Source organism: Furipterus horrens, unplaced genomic scaffold (assembly GCF_987537825.1).
Source record: "Furipterus horrens unplaced genomic scaffold, mFurHor1.1.pri manual_scaffold_2, whole genome shotgun sequence".
NCBI classification, from domain to species: Eukaryota; Metazoa; Chordata; class Mammalia; order Chiroptera; family Furipteridae; genus Furipterus; species Furipterus horrens.
Genome location: NW_028327172.1, coordinates 123,661,061 through 123,678,658, shown reverse-complemented (window position 1 = coordinate 123,678,658; position 17,598 = coordinate 123,661,061). Strand labels below are relative to the sequence as shown.

The window sequence follows — 17,598 nt, the reverse complement described above, 5'->3', positions numbered from 1 at the left end:
TTCCAGGAGCAAAGGCCATAAATCTCCTGGACTTTTTGTTCCCACAGCAGCCATCCCTAATCAGAGGGCATTGTTATTTCACCTATATCCTGGACTCGAGCGGACCAGCAGGGTGACTCACACCCCCACCTCAGGGTCTGCTCCATCCCTTTAAAAATCCCCCTACCCTTTCCTTGGTGCTGCAGTCCACTCAGACTCAGTCTTCCCGAACATCCTTCAATAAGGGCTTTGAACTGGACCACCTGGCTCCTCTCTTCTTCTGGGCACAAACTTAACACTCGTTTTTTTTTTTTTTTTTGGATTCTTTTTCTTCCTTGTTCTGATTGGTTGTTTTTGCTTCCTTATGTTCCAAATCATTGATTTGATTCTCAGCCTCATCCACTCTACTGTTGTTCCCTTGTGGATTGTTCTTTTTTTAAAGTGTTATTTACTTACTTTAAAGGTTTTATTTATTTATATTATATTTAGCGAGAGGGGAAGGAAGGGAGAAAGAGAGGGAGAGAAACATCAATGTGTGGTTACCTCTCACATGCCCCCAACCGGGGAACCTGGCTCTCAACGCAGGCATGTACCCTGACTGGGAATCAAACCAGTGACCCTTTGGTTCACAGGCCAGTGCTCAATCCACTGAGCCACACCAGCCAGGGCTATAAATTGTTCTTTATTTCATTTAGTGTATCCTTTGTTTCTGGCTGGATGTTTTTTGTGCTGTTGAGGTCCTCACTAAGTTCCCTGAGCATCCTCACAAGCAGTGTTTTGAACTCTTAGCTGGTTCTCCACTTAGTGTTTTGGCTCTGTCACATTAAAAAGAAAGCTAATTTTATGACTTCTCATTGATACTACCTGAGGAGGCAATGAAGCAGTTCCAGAATGCAGGCTCACAGAATGTGCTTTCCATGAAGACTGCTGCTGCAGGACCAGTCAGGCGTCCACTGGAGTGACACCCTGTGAGGAAGGACACCCCTCCTGTGTCCCTAGCACCCACAGCCATCCCTAACTGATGGACATGCACATGGTTTCTAATTTTCCTTAATTACAAACAATAATCTACTAGTATTATTGTACATGCTTTTTGTGTACTTCTCTGAGTAGGTCTGAAGAAAAAATGTCTAGAAATGAAACTTCTGATTAAAAGTATGTATATTTTACATGCCTACAGTTATTTCCAAAATGCCATTCAAAGAAGTCACAACAATATACACTTTCTGAAATTTGTATTTCAGAAATATTGACTAATGAAGACAGTCACTAAGGAGACAATTGTAAATGTCTCTGTGAGTATTAGAACTTAAAGCATACTTTATTAGATTCCTGTTGAACACTAAAGATTCCTTTTTGCATGCCGTCCATTCTTGAGACATGGGTTGATGACAAATTTTTAAAAATTATAGTTGGCATACAATATTATATCAATTTCATGTGTACGACATAGTGATTCTGCATTTATGTATTTTATGATCTGAACACCATGCTAAGTCCAGTAACCATCTGTCACCCAACAAAGTTACCACATTATTATTGACTATCTTCCCTTTCACTTTTCACCTACCCCTCTCCCTGACACCCTGGCAGCCATCAGTTTGTTCTTTGTTTCTTTGAGTATGTTTTGTTTTATTTGTTCATTTGTTTTGATTTTTTGAAAGTCCACATATAAGTAAAATCAAGCCATATTTTCCTTTCTCTGGCTGATGACAACTTCTATCTCTATTTCTTGATACCTCAGATACTGTTTCCCAGTGATGGATTATGTGCTTTGGTGTGTTTTTGAAGAAATCCTTGGTTTGTCTGCTCATTTGTGTTTTTCTTCTTTCCTTTTGCCAGTTTTTTGATAAGGGAAAGACCCAGATGAGGGAATGATAACCATGGGAGGTATGAAGGAGGTGTAATTCCATGTGCACTTCTGTGTACTTCTGTCTAGAGCACAGGTATAGGGGACAGAGAAGGACCCAGGAATCTCTAAAAGGGCAGGTTTTAAATATACACAGAAGGAAACTTAGAGGGTTACAGAGCTTGATACTTAAGATCACAAGTCCTGGTATAAAAGGTGCAGCAAAAATATAGGAAGGAAACATACCAAAAATGCTTTAACAGTTATCTTTCAGGGCTGAGCCTCTTCACTCTCTTTGATTTTTTTATATTTCATTTTTTTTCTTCAGTGAACATATGTTGTTGGAATGTATTCAATTTTCAAATTAATAAAGAACAAAACAATACTAAAGAACTTTGGTTTTAGTTCTGCCACTCCCTAATTTTGTGACCTCGGACAAATTTTAAAATTGTGCTTAGCCACAGTTTTCTCATTCTTAAAATATAAATAAATAGTTAGTTGTGAGAACTAAGTGAGATAATATATAAAAAATGTTTAGTGTCCATTAAGGACATGGTATATATATAATAGAGCCCAATAAATTGTATCATCATCATAATCACTATTATTACTAGTGGTGGTGATGGCAGTAAACACATTACATATGCAAGTAGTGAACTATTATTTTTAAATGATATTATACGATAAGAACTCTTTAGATAACTCCTAATTGAAAAAACATTGCAGTCCTCAGGAAATCAAGTACAAGGATAGTAAAAATAAATGTACAGTTTTCTCAAAAAGAGTACTTTTTTACAGATGACCTTTCAATAGAGATTCATTTTAAATCTAAGGAAAACTTTATGTATTTTAAATCAATATCTTGTGACAGTGATATATACTCTCCAGATTTTCCTCATGAAACAATTATTAGCTCTTATTTTGGAATCAGACGCATACATGTTATTGCTGTTCATAATTCTAGCACCAGTGTTTATGATTTGGGTATTCAAATAAAGTCCAAGATATTGTTTATACTTTTTAAAAAATCAATCTCTCACTTTTTGTGAAAGGGAGTATGTTTTTTGTTTTCACAGTTGAGGAGGGACTCTTATGATTCATTAGAACTTAAACATCAAGAGAAATAAAGCCATATTAAACTTACGGCTGAGGAAGCTGGGGAGTTTTCCTTAATGTTAGGGTAGCCAGTGACGATGGCTGTGAAAGAATTTACAATGAGAGGGAAATACAAAGAGCAAAGTTTTATTTGCTTTTCTAGGGGCTAGGCATGGGGAAATGCACCAGCCCTGAGGGGTTAGGGCTTTGAGCTTTTACTGGGTTATAAGCTGGGTCATTGGGGCATTTGTAGAGGAGGGTGTTTCAGCTGGCCTTGCGCATACTGCAGCCTGTTTTGGTGCTCAGCCTGGGCTTTTCGTACTGGCACGTCCTGTTTTGTAAGTGCTGGAGCCCCTGTGCCTTTAGGGCACTTGCAGTAATTTTCTAGTCCTGAGGATACAAGATCATAAAACAGGTGTCGGTCATGCTTTACGCGGTCAAGCTAGCTCTGGCAAAGACGGTCTGAACAGGGAGGAGGCTTTTATCCTTTTACTTGATACTAATTGTTCAAATCATCTCAACATTTCAATTTTTCTGCTTGTGGAAAGAAGCCTCCTCTCTCCATCACAAAGCGCTAGCCTGAACTGTGTTCTTTGCACGTTCTTGTTGTTGGTCCTGCTGTTTTTGGTTCTCATCTCCTTTGTGTTGAGAGAGGTCTCTGGGCTTATTCATACCTAAGTGATGGACATTGTTACTCTCAGGACTTTTCATTAAAAATTAGATTGTATATGTAAATAGTGTTATTGTTGTGTTTCTCCTTTTATTCCTTTTAAGATGTATATATATATGCAAATTTGTGATTGTAGTAAAAAAATAATCTTTTAACTTATATAATGAGAATTTCTTCATGTTTATAAATATCTCAGAAAATATTCTCTTTTCAGTGTTGCAGGGTTTTTTTGTTTTTGTTTTTACAATTTCCAGTAATGTTATAGTGAATATTTTTGTACACAGATTTTTAGAGAATTCGTTGGCAGCCATCCGTCTCGAGAGACGATGGTGTAGCTTCTTAAGAGTCTATCTGCACCGCCGAGAATGGCTGTGCAGTCCGACTTGGGAGTGACACGGTATCTGTCTCCTCCCGTGTTGAATCGACATCTTACGATGACGCTGGAGTGTCCTCTCCAGTGAAGCTGAAGCTACAGAGCCTGGGCAGGGTGATATGGAGGGTCTGCTGTTGCCCATGCAGCAGACCCCCCCTCTCTTCGCAGCTGAAGGGTCCAAGGGAAAGACGGAGTCAATACAGCTTGGTTTCAGGTGCGCCGCAGGAGTTGCCGGTGTTGACTACAACGTCAAACCGCCTTAGGGCCTCCGGCTCCGGATTTTCTGTCGGGGTTTACTCCCTTAGCCTTTCCCCTGAAGAGGTATGCCGCAAGGCAGCGGAGGTTTTTTGGAGTCAGAGTTTTCCTTCTCTGTTTAGAGAATTAAAGATGCTCATATTTGAGTATACTGAAAACCATAACCATATGTAAGACTATAGATATAGAAAACAAGATATTCTACATTAGCTTTTAAAAATCTATTATGAAGCTGTTTTTATATTTTTAAGTATATTTTATTGATTATGTTGTTACAGTAGTCCCAATTATTATTTCCTTTTGCTCCCCTCCACCCAGTACCCCCCTTCCCTCCAGCAATCCCACTCCCACCCCCCTTAGTTCATGTTCATGGGTCATGCATATAAGTTCTTTGGCTTTACCCTTTCCTATATTAACTTCCCACTGTCTATTTTGTATCAACAAGTTTACTTCTTTTTTAAAGTATATTTTATTGATTATGTTGTTACAGTAGTCCCAATTTTTTTTCTTTGCTCCCCTCTGCTCAGTAAACCCTCCCCTCCAACAATCCCCTCTCCCCACCCCGCTTAGTTTCTTGTGCATGGGTTGTGCAAATAAGTTCTTTGGACTCATCCTTTCCTATATTATTCTTAACTTCTCTCTGTTCATTTTGTACCAAACAATTATGTTTCTTAATCCCTGCACCATTTCCTCATTTCTCCCCCTTCCCCCTCCCAACTGATAACCCTCCAAATGATCCCCATACCTATGATTCTGTTCCTATTCTGGTTTGCTTGGTTGGATTTTGTTTTTATTTTTTAGATTCAGTTGTTGATAGTTGTGAGTTTGTTGTCATTTTAACGTTCATAGTTTTGATCTTCTTCTTAAATACGTCTCTTTAACATTTCATATAATAATGGCTTGGTGATGATGAACTCCTTTAGCTTTACCTTGTCTGGGAAGCACTTTATCTACCCTTCCATTCTAAATGATAGCTTTTCTGGATAGAATAGTCTTGGTTGTAGGTCCTTACTTTTCATCACATTGAATACTTCTTCCTAATCTCTTATTGCCTGCAAAGTTACTTTTGAGAAGTGAGCTGATAGCCTTATGTGAACCCCTTTGTAGGTAACTCTCTGCTTTTCTCTTGCTGCTTTTAAGATTCTCTCTTTATCTTTAACCTTTGGCATTTTAATTATGATGTGGTGTGGTGTGGTCTGCTTTGGGTTTAGCTTGTTTGGTACTCTCTGTGCTTCCTGGACTTGTATGTTATTTTCTTCACCAAATTAGGGAAGTTTTTCTCCATTATTTTTTCACATAAACTTTCAATTTCTTATTCTTCCTCTTCTCCTTCTGGCACCCCTATGATTCAGGTGTTGGCACGTTTAAAGCTGTCCTGGAGGTTCCTAAGCATCTCCTCATTTTTTTCAATTCTTGTTTCTTCATTCTGTACTGGTTGACTGTTTTTTTCTTCCTTATGTTCCAAATCATTGATTTGAACCCCAGTTTCCTTCCCTTCACCATTGATTTTGTGTGAGTTTTCCTTCGTTTCACTTAGCATAACCTTCACTTCTTCCCTCATGCATCTGCCGTACTCAAGCATATCTGTCAAGCCTGTGAGCATCTTTATCACCAGTGTTTTGAATTCTGTGTCTGTTAGGTTGTCTCTCTCCTCATTGCTTAGTTCTCCCACTGGAACCTTGATCCATTCCCTCTTTTGGGTCATATTTGTCTGTGTTCGCATCTTGACAGGCTCCTGTGTTTGCCTCTGTATCTTAGGTAGAGCTATCACACCTGCCTGGGTGAGTATTTCTTCTTTATTTCTTTGTTTGTTGGACTTCCGTGCAGCTCTATTTTCTGGAACTTCTGGTTGTCTCTAGTTTTGAGGTAGTTGTATTCCTTCTTAGTTGTGGAGGGAGATGCAGCATGTCTCTCTAGGCCTTCATCTTGGCCAGAACTCATGAAGTTGTTTTTAAACATTTAAAAGATCTATGGTGTTTGACTGACAATGCCAAAATGTGGTAAAACCTTTATTAAATAAAAATGTTACTAAAAAAAATTGATATGTATAAATCCGAAAGGAGGTTTTTGGCCATCTCCTTTAAACTCATGATTCTAGTTTGGCACTTAACCTAGAGCCGTTAGTCTTTATTTTTATTAGTACATATTTTAATTGTTATTGTCATTTATGTTTTTATTTTTCAAATTATGGTTTATTTTCAAATCAATCTTTGTGTTTTAAGAGAGTTTACATCATTAGAAATATATGTTGATGTATGTGGCATTTACAGGAAAAATGGTAGAAGATTTAAAAAACTTTTTTTAGAAATATGAACTGCAGGTATGTTAGGAAGTCTTTAATTTTCAAATACTTTGGTATCCTCAGAGCTTAACACAGTCCCTGGCACTGTGCAGGCCTTTAGTGAGTGTTTATTGGTGCTCAAGCAACCAGCTCCATTGGTTAAAAATTTGCCTGAGTATTTACTTGGTCAGATGGGGATTGGTGCTATTAGCCCTCCTGCACAGTAAAACCATTCTGCTGATTTAAAAGATGCCAATGCTCAGGCTTCACAGCAAGACAATGAATCAGAATCTCAGTGGGTTGGGGTCCAGGCATTTCATATGATTTAAAACTTTTCCAGATTGTTCTACTGTGTATTGGGATTGAGAACCATTTATGCAATTATTTTTATTTTTGGCAATTTCTTTTAACTTTTCCCTAATTACATTTTTTCATTTTCACAGTAATTACATTAATATCAAATAACCTAGGCTTCCTTACTATGAGACTTAATGCAGGCATTTTCCCAATCTTTTATATAAGCCACCCCACACACAACTTTTCTCTACCTTCTTTTCCTTTCCACTTTTATTTAGTACATTTTAATATTCAACATGAAAAAGATAGAGATCTTGAGGTAATGAAGTTTTGCTCTCTTAGCCTTTGTTCTACCAACTGGGTTTATTGTAACCTTACCCTTTGGTCACTAGTACGGAAATTGGCTCTGGAAATGGTAGTTGGCAAGTACATGTATGTACATTGTTAGTGAGGGGCCTCTCTTATAAATGCTATTTGTAATCCAACAAATAGTGGCTTTGGGACTTGAAAAATTCAATGAGAGAGTAGAGTTAAGTTTTAAAAGCTATTTAAAGTTCAAGGAGCTTTTGCCTTCAAAGGCAAAGCAAAGTTAAATTAAGGGGTTTAAAATCATAGTTCTGAGTGTGTTGTTTTCAAAAAGACATACTTTTGTAACTAGTTTAGGATATAGTTTTGCCTAAGATTATAAACACTGCCTTCTAATCTTTTTTCTTCCATAATCCTAGCCTGTTTTTATGACTCATGGGTAATAACTACTAGAATTAAAGGCCTTTTTGGTGTCCTTTTGTAGTAAAACACTGTTTTCTTTTCATGGTGAATAAAACAGACACAAAATCTATGATCCCACTTCTAAGATAAATAGATGGATAATTAGAGTGGTTTTAAAAAGAATTATCCCACACAAAAATATAAACAAGGCAATGTTAATTTAGTGAATAAAAATATTCTATCAGTAGAACACATAATTTTGAGAAAATATTTGTTCCATAGAAATTAGCATTACTGGAAAAGCATGAAAAATATCTTACTTCTAATCATAAACAAATACCTTTGTAATAAGTTCATCAGATACAAAATGAAGAGAAAATTGACTATTTCACTAAAGGAAAGTCAAGTGAGCCAAACTAGATCATTTAGACCACTCAGATTTACTCAAATTAAATTTAAGTTAGCAGAATAATTACCACTTTAAAGTTATTTTTACATTTTATTATAGTCTTCTTCTTCTTCATTATTATTATATATAATTATAATTTCACTACCCAGTGAATAATTGATTCCAAAATATAAAAGTGTATCTTAAGTGAAATGTCTTATTTCTTGTTAAGATTATAAAAATTTTCAGTTAATACATTAAACTACCTAATTGTTTGGTCAATATCTACCCAAGGCAATACTTTGAGGTAAACAAAACTAAAAACTAAATGCTTTAAAATTTTTTGAAAGTTAACAGAAAGCATGTCTGCTGTAATGTATTGAAACTGTTGTGATTGTACATATATATCAAACATATTAAATAGATAGATTTAGAAAAAGAACAATCATGTTACCTGTGAAATTCACAGGAGAGTTCTAATCTCACACGTATTATTATTGGTTTTCTAATACTGACTATAAATTTTCAGTTTTATTCCTTTTCTTTTATTTTTCTTTTCTTTTCTTGGCTCCTCCCCCTTTCTCTCCTTCTTTCCTTTCCTTCCTCCTTCACTTCTCTTTACTTTCCTTTCTTCTCTTTCTTCTTCCATAAAACATGTAGTGAGTTGATGCTATGAACTGAGTATTGTGTTAAGTCTGGTGACAGGAGCAAGATAGACCTACACCCTGCTTAAAGGCAATTTCATATTCTAAGTTGGATGACTTAGATGAAAATTTGGGAAACTCAATGAAGAATTACAATAGAATTAAATAATAATTATAATAACTATCAAACATTTACTAGGTGTTGGTGCTGTTCTAAATATTTTACTTGTATTTTCTAAATCTTAACAACAACCCTATGAAACTAGTAGCATTGTTTCCTCTCTTCTATGGAAGGTGTAATTGAGGCCCTAAGAAAGTTAAATAACTCGGCCAAGGTGCAGAGTAGTAAGTGGTGGGAATGCAATTCAAATTCAGGAAGTCTTACTCCAGAACCTGTAGTCTCAACCACTAAACTGTCCTACACACTAGAGAAATCATTTAATTGAAGAGAGGGGAGTAAATTAAACAGTTTGGTTGGTTTATTTTGACCATAAAAATAAAAGAAAAAATTTTCTATGCTCCTTACATGAGTATAATTTTAACCTAGCTGAGCAGTGAAACTTTCATCTTGATTATGTGATTACTATGGGTTGTTTTACTAAGGTTTAGTTCATAGTTATCTTTTTGTATATGGGATCAAGTTTGAACTGAAAATAGGCTCCAAATTTTGTCTGCAGAACTAGAAAGTGTCTTGATGGCAAACTAGATTGATCAACTAAACCTTCCAAATGAATGGCTTTTCAAATGGGTTTGGCAAAGGATATGTGTACAATAAAGATCCATGTAATGTCTAAGCATTGGTAGAGTGCTGCCTTAGAAGAGATGGCTAATATTGCACAACTAGCACTTCCTGCTCCAATTTTGAGATAAACAAAGGAATCTTTCAATTCGGGAGCTGATGTGCTATCTATAGCTATAGCCTTATCCAATAGCTCATATTTCAGATTCTAAAGATAGATGCTTCACTTACAGTGTGTGTGTGTGTGTGTGTGTGTGTGTCTGTGTTATAGATATATCAAATGGTTTCTAAGATTTTTCACATATAAATGTGCCAAAAATTCTAGTGAAAAAAGAAAGAATTCTTTGTATATTTTGGGTAACCGCCCTTTATCAGATGTATCTTTTGCAAATATTGTTTCCAAGTCTATTCCTTGTCTTCTCATTCTCTTGCCATTGCCTTTCACAGAGTACAACTCTTTAATTTTTGTGAAGTCCGGTTTATCTATTATTTTTTTGTGGATTGTATCCTTTGGTGCTGTATCTAAAATCTAATTTCCATACCCGGCGTCAATTAGGTTTTCTCCTATCTTACCTTCTACAAGTTTTATAGTTTGCATTTTACATTTAAGTCTGTGATCTATTTATAGTTAATTTTTGTGAAAAGTATAAAGTTTGTGTCTGATACATTTTTTGCATGAGGATGACAAGTTGTCCAGCATCATTTGTTGAAAACATTATCTTCACTCCATTGCCAAAGATCAGTTGTCTTTATTGATAATATGGATTCTTCTTATGCATGAACATGGAATATTTCTCCACTTATTTATTTCTTCTTTAATATCTTTTATCAGAGTTTTGTAGTTTTCCTCATATAGATTTTGTAAATATTTTATTAGGTGTATATGTAATTCATTTTTTAGTTAATAAATGGCAATAGTTTTTAATTCCACTTGATCATTGCTGTATATAGGAGAACAACTGACTTTTGCATATTAACCTGTATCCTACAGCCTTGCTATAATTGCTTATTAGTACCAGAATTTTTTTTTCAATTCTTTCAGAACTTTTACATAGATAATCATGTCATATCAACACTGGTTCCGCGGAGGCTTCTGTTCTGGTATATTGTGGTTCTCTGTATCTGCCTGTCTCTCCAGCTTTTACCACAGTGGTTTGCCCTGTGACTTCACTTCTGTGAAGAATCTAAGAAGAGTTGTTGTTTTTCAGTTTGTTTAGCTCCTTACTTGCTTTTAAGACAAAGTGATCACATCTGAGCACCTGACATGGTGGATCAGAAATCTAGGTTTTCTCCCTATTATCTTTTTTTTAAAATTAAATTTATTGCAGTAACATTGGTTAATAAAATTATGTAGGTTTCAGGTGTACAAATCTCTAGTACATCATCTGTATATTGTATTGTGTGTTCACCACTCGAAGTGAAATATCCTTCTGTCACCATTTAGCTCCCCTTAACCCTCTTCTACCTCCTCCACTCCCCTTTCCCTCGGATAATCACCATACTGTTGTCTGTGTCTGTGAGTTAATTTTTTTCTTTGCTTAACCCCTTTACCATTTTCACCCAGCCCCATAATCCCTCTCCCTTCTGACAGCTGTCAGTCTGTTCTCTGTATCTATCAGTTTCTTTCTATTGCTTGTTAGTTCAGTTTGTTCATTAGATGCCACATATGAGTGAAACCATGTGGTATTTTTCTTTCTCTGACTGGCTTATTTCACTTAAGCATAATGCCCTCCAGGTCCACCCATGCTGTTGCAAAGGGTAAGATTTCCTTTTTATTATTATTTTTTATGGCCAAGTAGTATTCTGTTTTGTAAATGTACCACTGCTTTTTTATCCCCTCTTCTACTGATGGGCACTTGGCTGCTTCCATATCTTGGTGATTGTAAATAATGCTGCAGTGAACATAGAGATGCATATATTCTTTTGAATTAGTGTTTTGGGCTACTTCATATATATTCCCAGAAGTGGAATTGCTGAGTCATAAGGCAGTTCCATTTTTAATTTTTTGAGGAAACTGCATACTGCTTTCATAGCAGCTCCACCAGTCTGTATTCCCACCCTCAGTGCCTATTACTTTTTAATAGTTGGTTCTTTCTCATATTTCACTGGATTGGGCTTTCAGTTGTAAACATTTTTAAATAAATGCATTCCTGTCACTATTAAAACTACATATTCAAATAAAATGCTGCCATTACTTATTAATTTCAATTTATTACCTCTCCACTGCTAGAGTGATTTTTTAGTACAGAAATTTATACTGGTAGGACATTTATATTCCAATGTAAGCACAAAATCGCATTGTAAGGTCACATGTTATTTTGAAGGATCTACCACTTTGCCCTTCTATTTCTGTGAACTTTGAATTCATTATAAAATAAGATGTTTAAACATAAAGTCAGATAAAATTGTCATTATTCTGAAATGACTGGAAATGAATGAGGCTTCTCTATGTTCTTTCTTCAAACCCCAGAAATAAAAAGTCAGCACCATTTTGATATTACTTGATTATCTATTAACAAGCAGATTTTGATCATTTTTAGCAACAAAGAAAACATGGCTACTTAGTTCATTCAATCTATCTGTTTGTTTTTTTTTTTAATACCATGTTTTCAAAGAGGCCTAGCCTATAAATTCTACTTGGTAAAGAATCATTCTTTGAAGCAGGAGAGAACATGAACATTTCTAGCAATTATAACAGAAGTTAGAGCTTTCTCCTCTCTGTCTGTGTTTTGATGGCGTTCATTGTGTGAGATAGTCACCGGTGGCATTGCCATAGATCGCAGAAGCAGAGATAGCGGTGTCTGGACATATCTTGTTTTCCATGGAGAGTAACGCATATAGTACTGAAAGTACAGATGTATCTCTTTGAACTGAAGATATTAGATGCTATCTTGTTTCTCATGTATGTCTTTCGAAAAGTTCCTGTTACCCTTACTTGTTAACTCAGAAAAACTGTGTTCTGAAAGAGGCCAGCAACAGTTTTCAACCAGATAGAAGAAATGTACATTGAACATTCTAACCAACATATACATATTATCCAACGATTTCAACAGATGGAATTATGCCCTTGCTGTGCTGTTGTTGTTCCAATCTCTCTGTTTTAAAAATAAGGTAGAAATTCAACATATGCTCATATGACCTTTTAAAACTAAATTATCTTTTAAAATGCTTGCATAGATAAAAAGAGAAAAATTCAAAAACCTCCAATGAGCATCCAGTGTAAACTGTTTTCTCTGATTCCCTAGTCATATCTTTGCCCAGTGGAAACCACTGTCACCAGTTTTCTGAGATATTTTTCTAAACACAGTCTATGAATATTATATTTTCATAAAGGGTGGTAATGATGATGATTAAAAATGACAACATTTATGAAAAATACTGTTCTAAGCATTTTACATAAATCTATTTAATCCTCACACTAACTGTATGGTATGTTCTTAAACCTATGATAGTATATTTTAGAAATAAAGAAGTGGAAGAACATAGAGGTTAAGTAACTTTTCCAAGGTCTAGTTTTTTATTGATCTAGTTAAGCCTCTCTGTTACTTGGAATGATAACACATCAAAACACAAGGCTAACTTTCATTTACCTAATGAAATACTGGTGATCCAGAATGAGTTCTATTACAGAGAAAATTGGGCTCTCCTCGTTTCCCCTTAGCTAGAGAAAACTGTACAGGCTAAGTCTCTTGTTCCTTCTGAAGCAATTTAAAAAATTTTTTAAATTATATTTTATTGATTATGCTATTTCAGTTGTCCTAATTTTTCCCACTTTACCCCCTTCCACCATGCATGTCCCACTCCCTCAGGCAGTCCCCTCACCTTTGTTCATGTCCATGGGTCATGAATAGGCTCTTTTGCTGCTCCATTTCCTATACTGTACTTTACATCCCCATGGCTATTCTGTGATTACCTATTTGTACTTCTTAATCCCCTCACATTCCCCCATAACCCCTTCCCATATGGCAACCATCAAAATGCTCTCCATATCCATGACTCTGTCTCTGTTCTTCTTGTTTGCTTTGTTTGTTTTTTAGATTCAGTTGTTAAAAGATATGTATTTTTGCCATTGTATTGTTCATAATTTTGATCTTCTACTTTTTCTTAAATAAGTCCCTTTAACATTTCATATAATAGTGGTTTGGTAATGATGACCTCCTTTAGTTTTTTATTTTGTCTGGGAGGCTCTATCTGCTCTCCAATTCTAAATGATAGCTTTGTTGGGTAGAACAGTCTTGGCTATAGGTCCCTGCTTTCCATGATTTTGAATATTTCCTGCCAATCCCTTCTAGTCTGTAAAGTTTCTTTTGAGGAATCAGCTGACAGGCTTATGGGAACTCCTTTGTAGGTAATTATCTCCTTTTTTTCTTGCTGCTCTCAAGAGTTCCTCTTTATCTTTAACCTTTGGCATCTTAATTATGATGTGTCTTGGAGTGGGCCTCTTTGCACGCATCTTGTTTGGGACTCTCTGTGCTTCCTGGACTTGCATATCTATTTTCGTCGCCAAATTAGGGAACTTTTCTTTCATTACTTTTTCAGGTGGATTTCCAATTTTTTGCTCTTTCTCTGGCACCCTATGATGTGAATGTTGGACCTCCTGGAGTTGTCCCAGAGGCTGCTTATACTATCCTCCTTTTTCTGGATTCTTTTTCTTCTTGTTCTGATTGGTTGTTTTTTGCTTCCTTATGTTCCAAATCATTGATTTGATTCTTGGCATCATCCACACTATTATTGTTTCCCTGTAAATTGTTATTTATTTCAATTAGTGTATACTTTATTCCTGGCTGGATTTTTTTAATGCTGTTGAGGTCCTCACTAAGTTCCTTGAATATCCTTATAACCAGTATTTTGAACTCTGTATCTGATTGATTGCAAATCTCCATTTCGTTTAACTCTTTTTCTGGAGTTTTGATCTGTTCTTTGATTTAGGCCATGTTTCTTTGTCTCCTCATTTTGGCAGCTTCCTTGTGTTTGCTTTTATATATTAGGTAGAGCTGCTTTGACTTTGTGTCATGGTAGTGTGGCCTAATGTAGTAGATGTCCTGTAGGATCCAGTGGTACAGCCTCCCCTATCACCCAAGCTGGGGACTTGAGGTGCACCCTTTGTGTGCATTGAGTACACACCCCTCCTGTAATTGAGCCTTGATTACTCTTGGCAGATCAATGAGAGGGATTTACCCAAGCCAGTCAGCTGCAAGAATTGGTTGTGATCACTTTTCACTAACCTCTGCCCTCCCTGCATGATCAGCTCTGTGGGAGCAGGTGGCAGTGCTCTGATGTGGTCTGTAGCTATTCACTGGGTGTGCTGACCCTTCAGTTTTCCAGGTGATGCAGGCCAAGGTCAGCCCCCACATGTGTTTTGCCCAGGGCCACCCTGTCTGAGCTATAAAGTAAATTGAGATGGTTGCTACTTGTGGTTGGCTTGTAAATTCCCAGGCAAAGCCAAGTTGTGAATGTAGGCTGGCTGCTGCTAGTATCATGTTTGGGGCTCACTGAGGCCAGCTGTTGCTTGTTTTAGAGGACTTAGAAAGCTGTGAAGCATGAGGCAAGACCAGCCATTCATATAGAAAATCAGCTTGGGTAGGCCAGTAAGTTGGGTGGGGCAGAGTCTCTGGGGATCTCCAAGGTGGGTCAAACAGTGTTAGCCAGGTTGATAGAGTTTCAGATATGGTACCAGCTTTTGGCCCTGTGGGGGGGAGGGTTTAGAAAAGCGACAATGGCCTTTGCTCACCTTGATGCCAGGCACCTTAGTTTCTCCCCTTATGCCACTGCTGTCTTTGAAGCTGCTAACCAGGCACTAGAGCTCAGAGGAAATGAGTCTGAGTAGATGAGTCCATGGGTGGGTTCTTTAAGAGGAACTGCTTGGAGCTCCAGAAGTTTCTTCCACTGACTTAATCACCACTGATTTTTGCAGCTAGAAATTATGGGTATTTACCTTCCTGGCACTGGAACCCTCAACTGGGGTGCCTGGTTTGAGGCTTGGGTTTGTTGCTCCTGAGATACCCCTCCTGAATTTTTATCCACCACATGTGGGTGAGGGTCCAGCCCATTCTGTATCTGCACCCATCCTTCAAGTCTGGATGAATGTGGTTTCTTTAATTCCATAGTTGTCAGGCTCTCATTAACTTGACTTCTGATGGTTCTGAGTGAGGATGGTTCTATATTTTAGTTGTAATTTTGATGTGGTTGTGCAAAGAGGTGAGCCATGTCTGCCTATGCCACCATCTTGACTGGAAGTCCCTGAAGCATTTTTTAAAAAGCTTCCAGAGTGGACCATCTATGAAGATAATGTAATAATTCCCTAAAGAGTTTTATTTAGAAAATTTGTTTTTAGTTTTTCAAAAATAAGAAAAATAATACATGTTTATGGTAATTCAAATAATACTGAAGGATATAAAGAAAAGTTTTTCTTACTGCCCAACCTAATTTCTGCTTCCTAAGGATAATCACTATCAAGAGTTTATTATGGAGACTTCTAGAACTGTTTCTTATATGTTTGCAAACATCTATGCATCTATTTATTATAAATACACACATATAATATTTTCCCCAAAACAATGAGCTCTACTTATTTAAAACTTATTTTTCCACTCCCACCAATGATTCATTGGTTTATCATGGATAGCTGTCAAGTCAACTAAAACAAATATAACTCATTATTTTTAAAGACCATGTAATATGTTATATATAGGTATACTGAAATTTATTTAGCTAGTATCCTATTGTTGATAATTTGGGGCAACTCCTAGTTTTACTTTTAGATAATACAGCAAACAGTACATATGTGTTTACATATTTCCATAAACCTCTCAAGCATAGATACCAAGAAATGGTTTCACTAGGTCAAAGGGTATGTGCATTTTATTTTATTTTACTTTTTTTTTTTCAGGAGAGAGCACAAATGCAATCCCCCACTACCACAAATTATGCAGCTGAGTTTCCCACATTTGGGGATATCACAGGGGCCAGCATATCCGGAGTGCAATGGATAAGCCTTACCCTGGGAAAACCACCTTTGTAATCATGGTATCTCCCCTGCCAGGTAAGTAGGGTATGTGCATTTTAAATTTGATAAGTATTGTCAGTGCATGAGTGCGTATTTGTTCACAGCCTACTTAAAAAAAATTGGAAAGAATTATAAATAACTAATGAGAGAGACACAAATAATTATGGTACAGCAACACATCAATTATTATACAGGTATTAACAGATAGCTTATTTTATAATACTCAAATGTTAAATATAAAGTATATTTTACAACATGAAGTGCTTATAGCATACTACCAAGGATAGTATGTAGAATGCATTGCATGTAAAATTATATATGTCTAGAGATGAGAAATAAAAGAGTACATGGAAAAGTGAAAACAGTTTGGGTGGTGGACGTAGAGATAATATCTTTTCCTTTTTTGTTCTTTGGTATTATTATTACGTTGTATTGCAAAAAATACAATAAAAATGGTAACTTTTAAGTAATAAACAGAGAAGATCAATTAAAAATGCATATCATGTTTATTGGCTTGTCTCAATCTAGCCTCGATTTGCTATTTATCCATCAAATAGACAGTGACAAAGTATGTGATGAAAGACTATTTGGCCTTAAAAATAGGAAATCTTAACTTTTGTGACAGCATGGATGGAACTGGAGAATATTATGCTAAGTGAAATAAGCTAGTCAGAGAAAGACAAATACCATGTAATCTCACTTATATGTGGAATCTAATGAACAAAATAATTTTGTGTGTGTGTGCTAAAACTTGGGGTTGAACCGGGGACCGAACAAAATAATTTAACAGACAAAATAGACACTGAAGCATAGATACATAGACTGACAGCTCTGAGGGGAGGGGCACAGACAACAGTATGGTGACAGCCAGAGAGAAAGGGGGTAGAGGGAGGTAGAAGGGGGCAAAGTGGGGGTAAATGGGGATGAAAGGACATTTTCCTTTGGACAGTGGGCCTACCGTGAAGTGAGCAGATTATGTTTTGTTGAGTTGTATGCTTGAAACATATATAGTTTTGTTGACCAATGCTACCTCAATAAACTCAATAAACACATTAAAAAACCAAACAAAAAATGATATGTGTGTTCCTGTTGTTGGGACTAAATGCTTTAAAAAGATGAAACTTTTAAAATAGAGAATGCTATATGCTGAAAAAAGTCACTACCGCATCACATTGTGAAAATTACTGGTATAATGCTTCCTACAGATTTAGCAGCCTCTTGAATTTGAACAAATGTTCATATGTTTAATTTTTTTTCTTTTGCCTAGAAGGTCATAAACAGTGTCTTTCATTCCTTTTTTCTCTGTAAGTAATA

The 17,598-nt window shown here is 36.3% G+C and overlaps 1 non-coding gene across 1 annotated transcript; it reads right to left on the bottom strand.

The window, feature by feature from the left end:
* Window positions 1-16,164: 16,164 nt before the first annotated feature.
* Window positions 16,165-16,328, bottom strand: LOC150019409 (U1 spliceosomal RNA). Its single transcript, XR_016509454.1, has one exon. It is a non-coding gene; the product is annotated as a U1 spliceosomal RNA (small nuclear RNA).
* Between the last annotated feature and the right edge of the window lie 1,270 nt (window positions 16,329-17,598).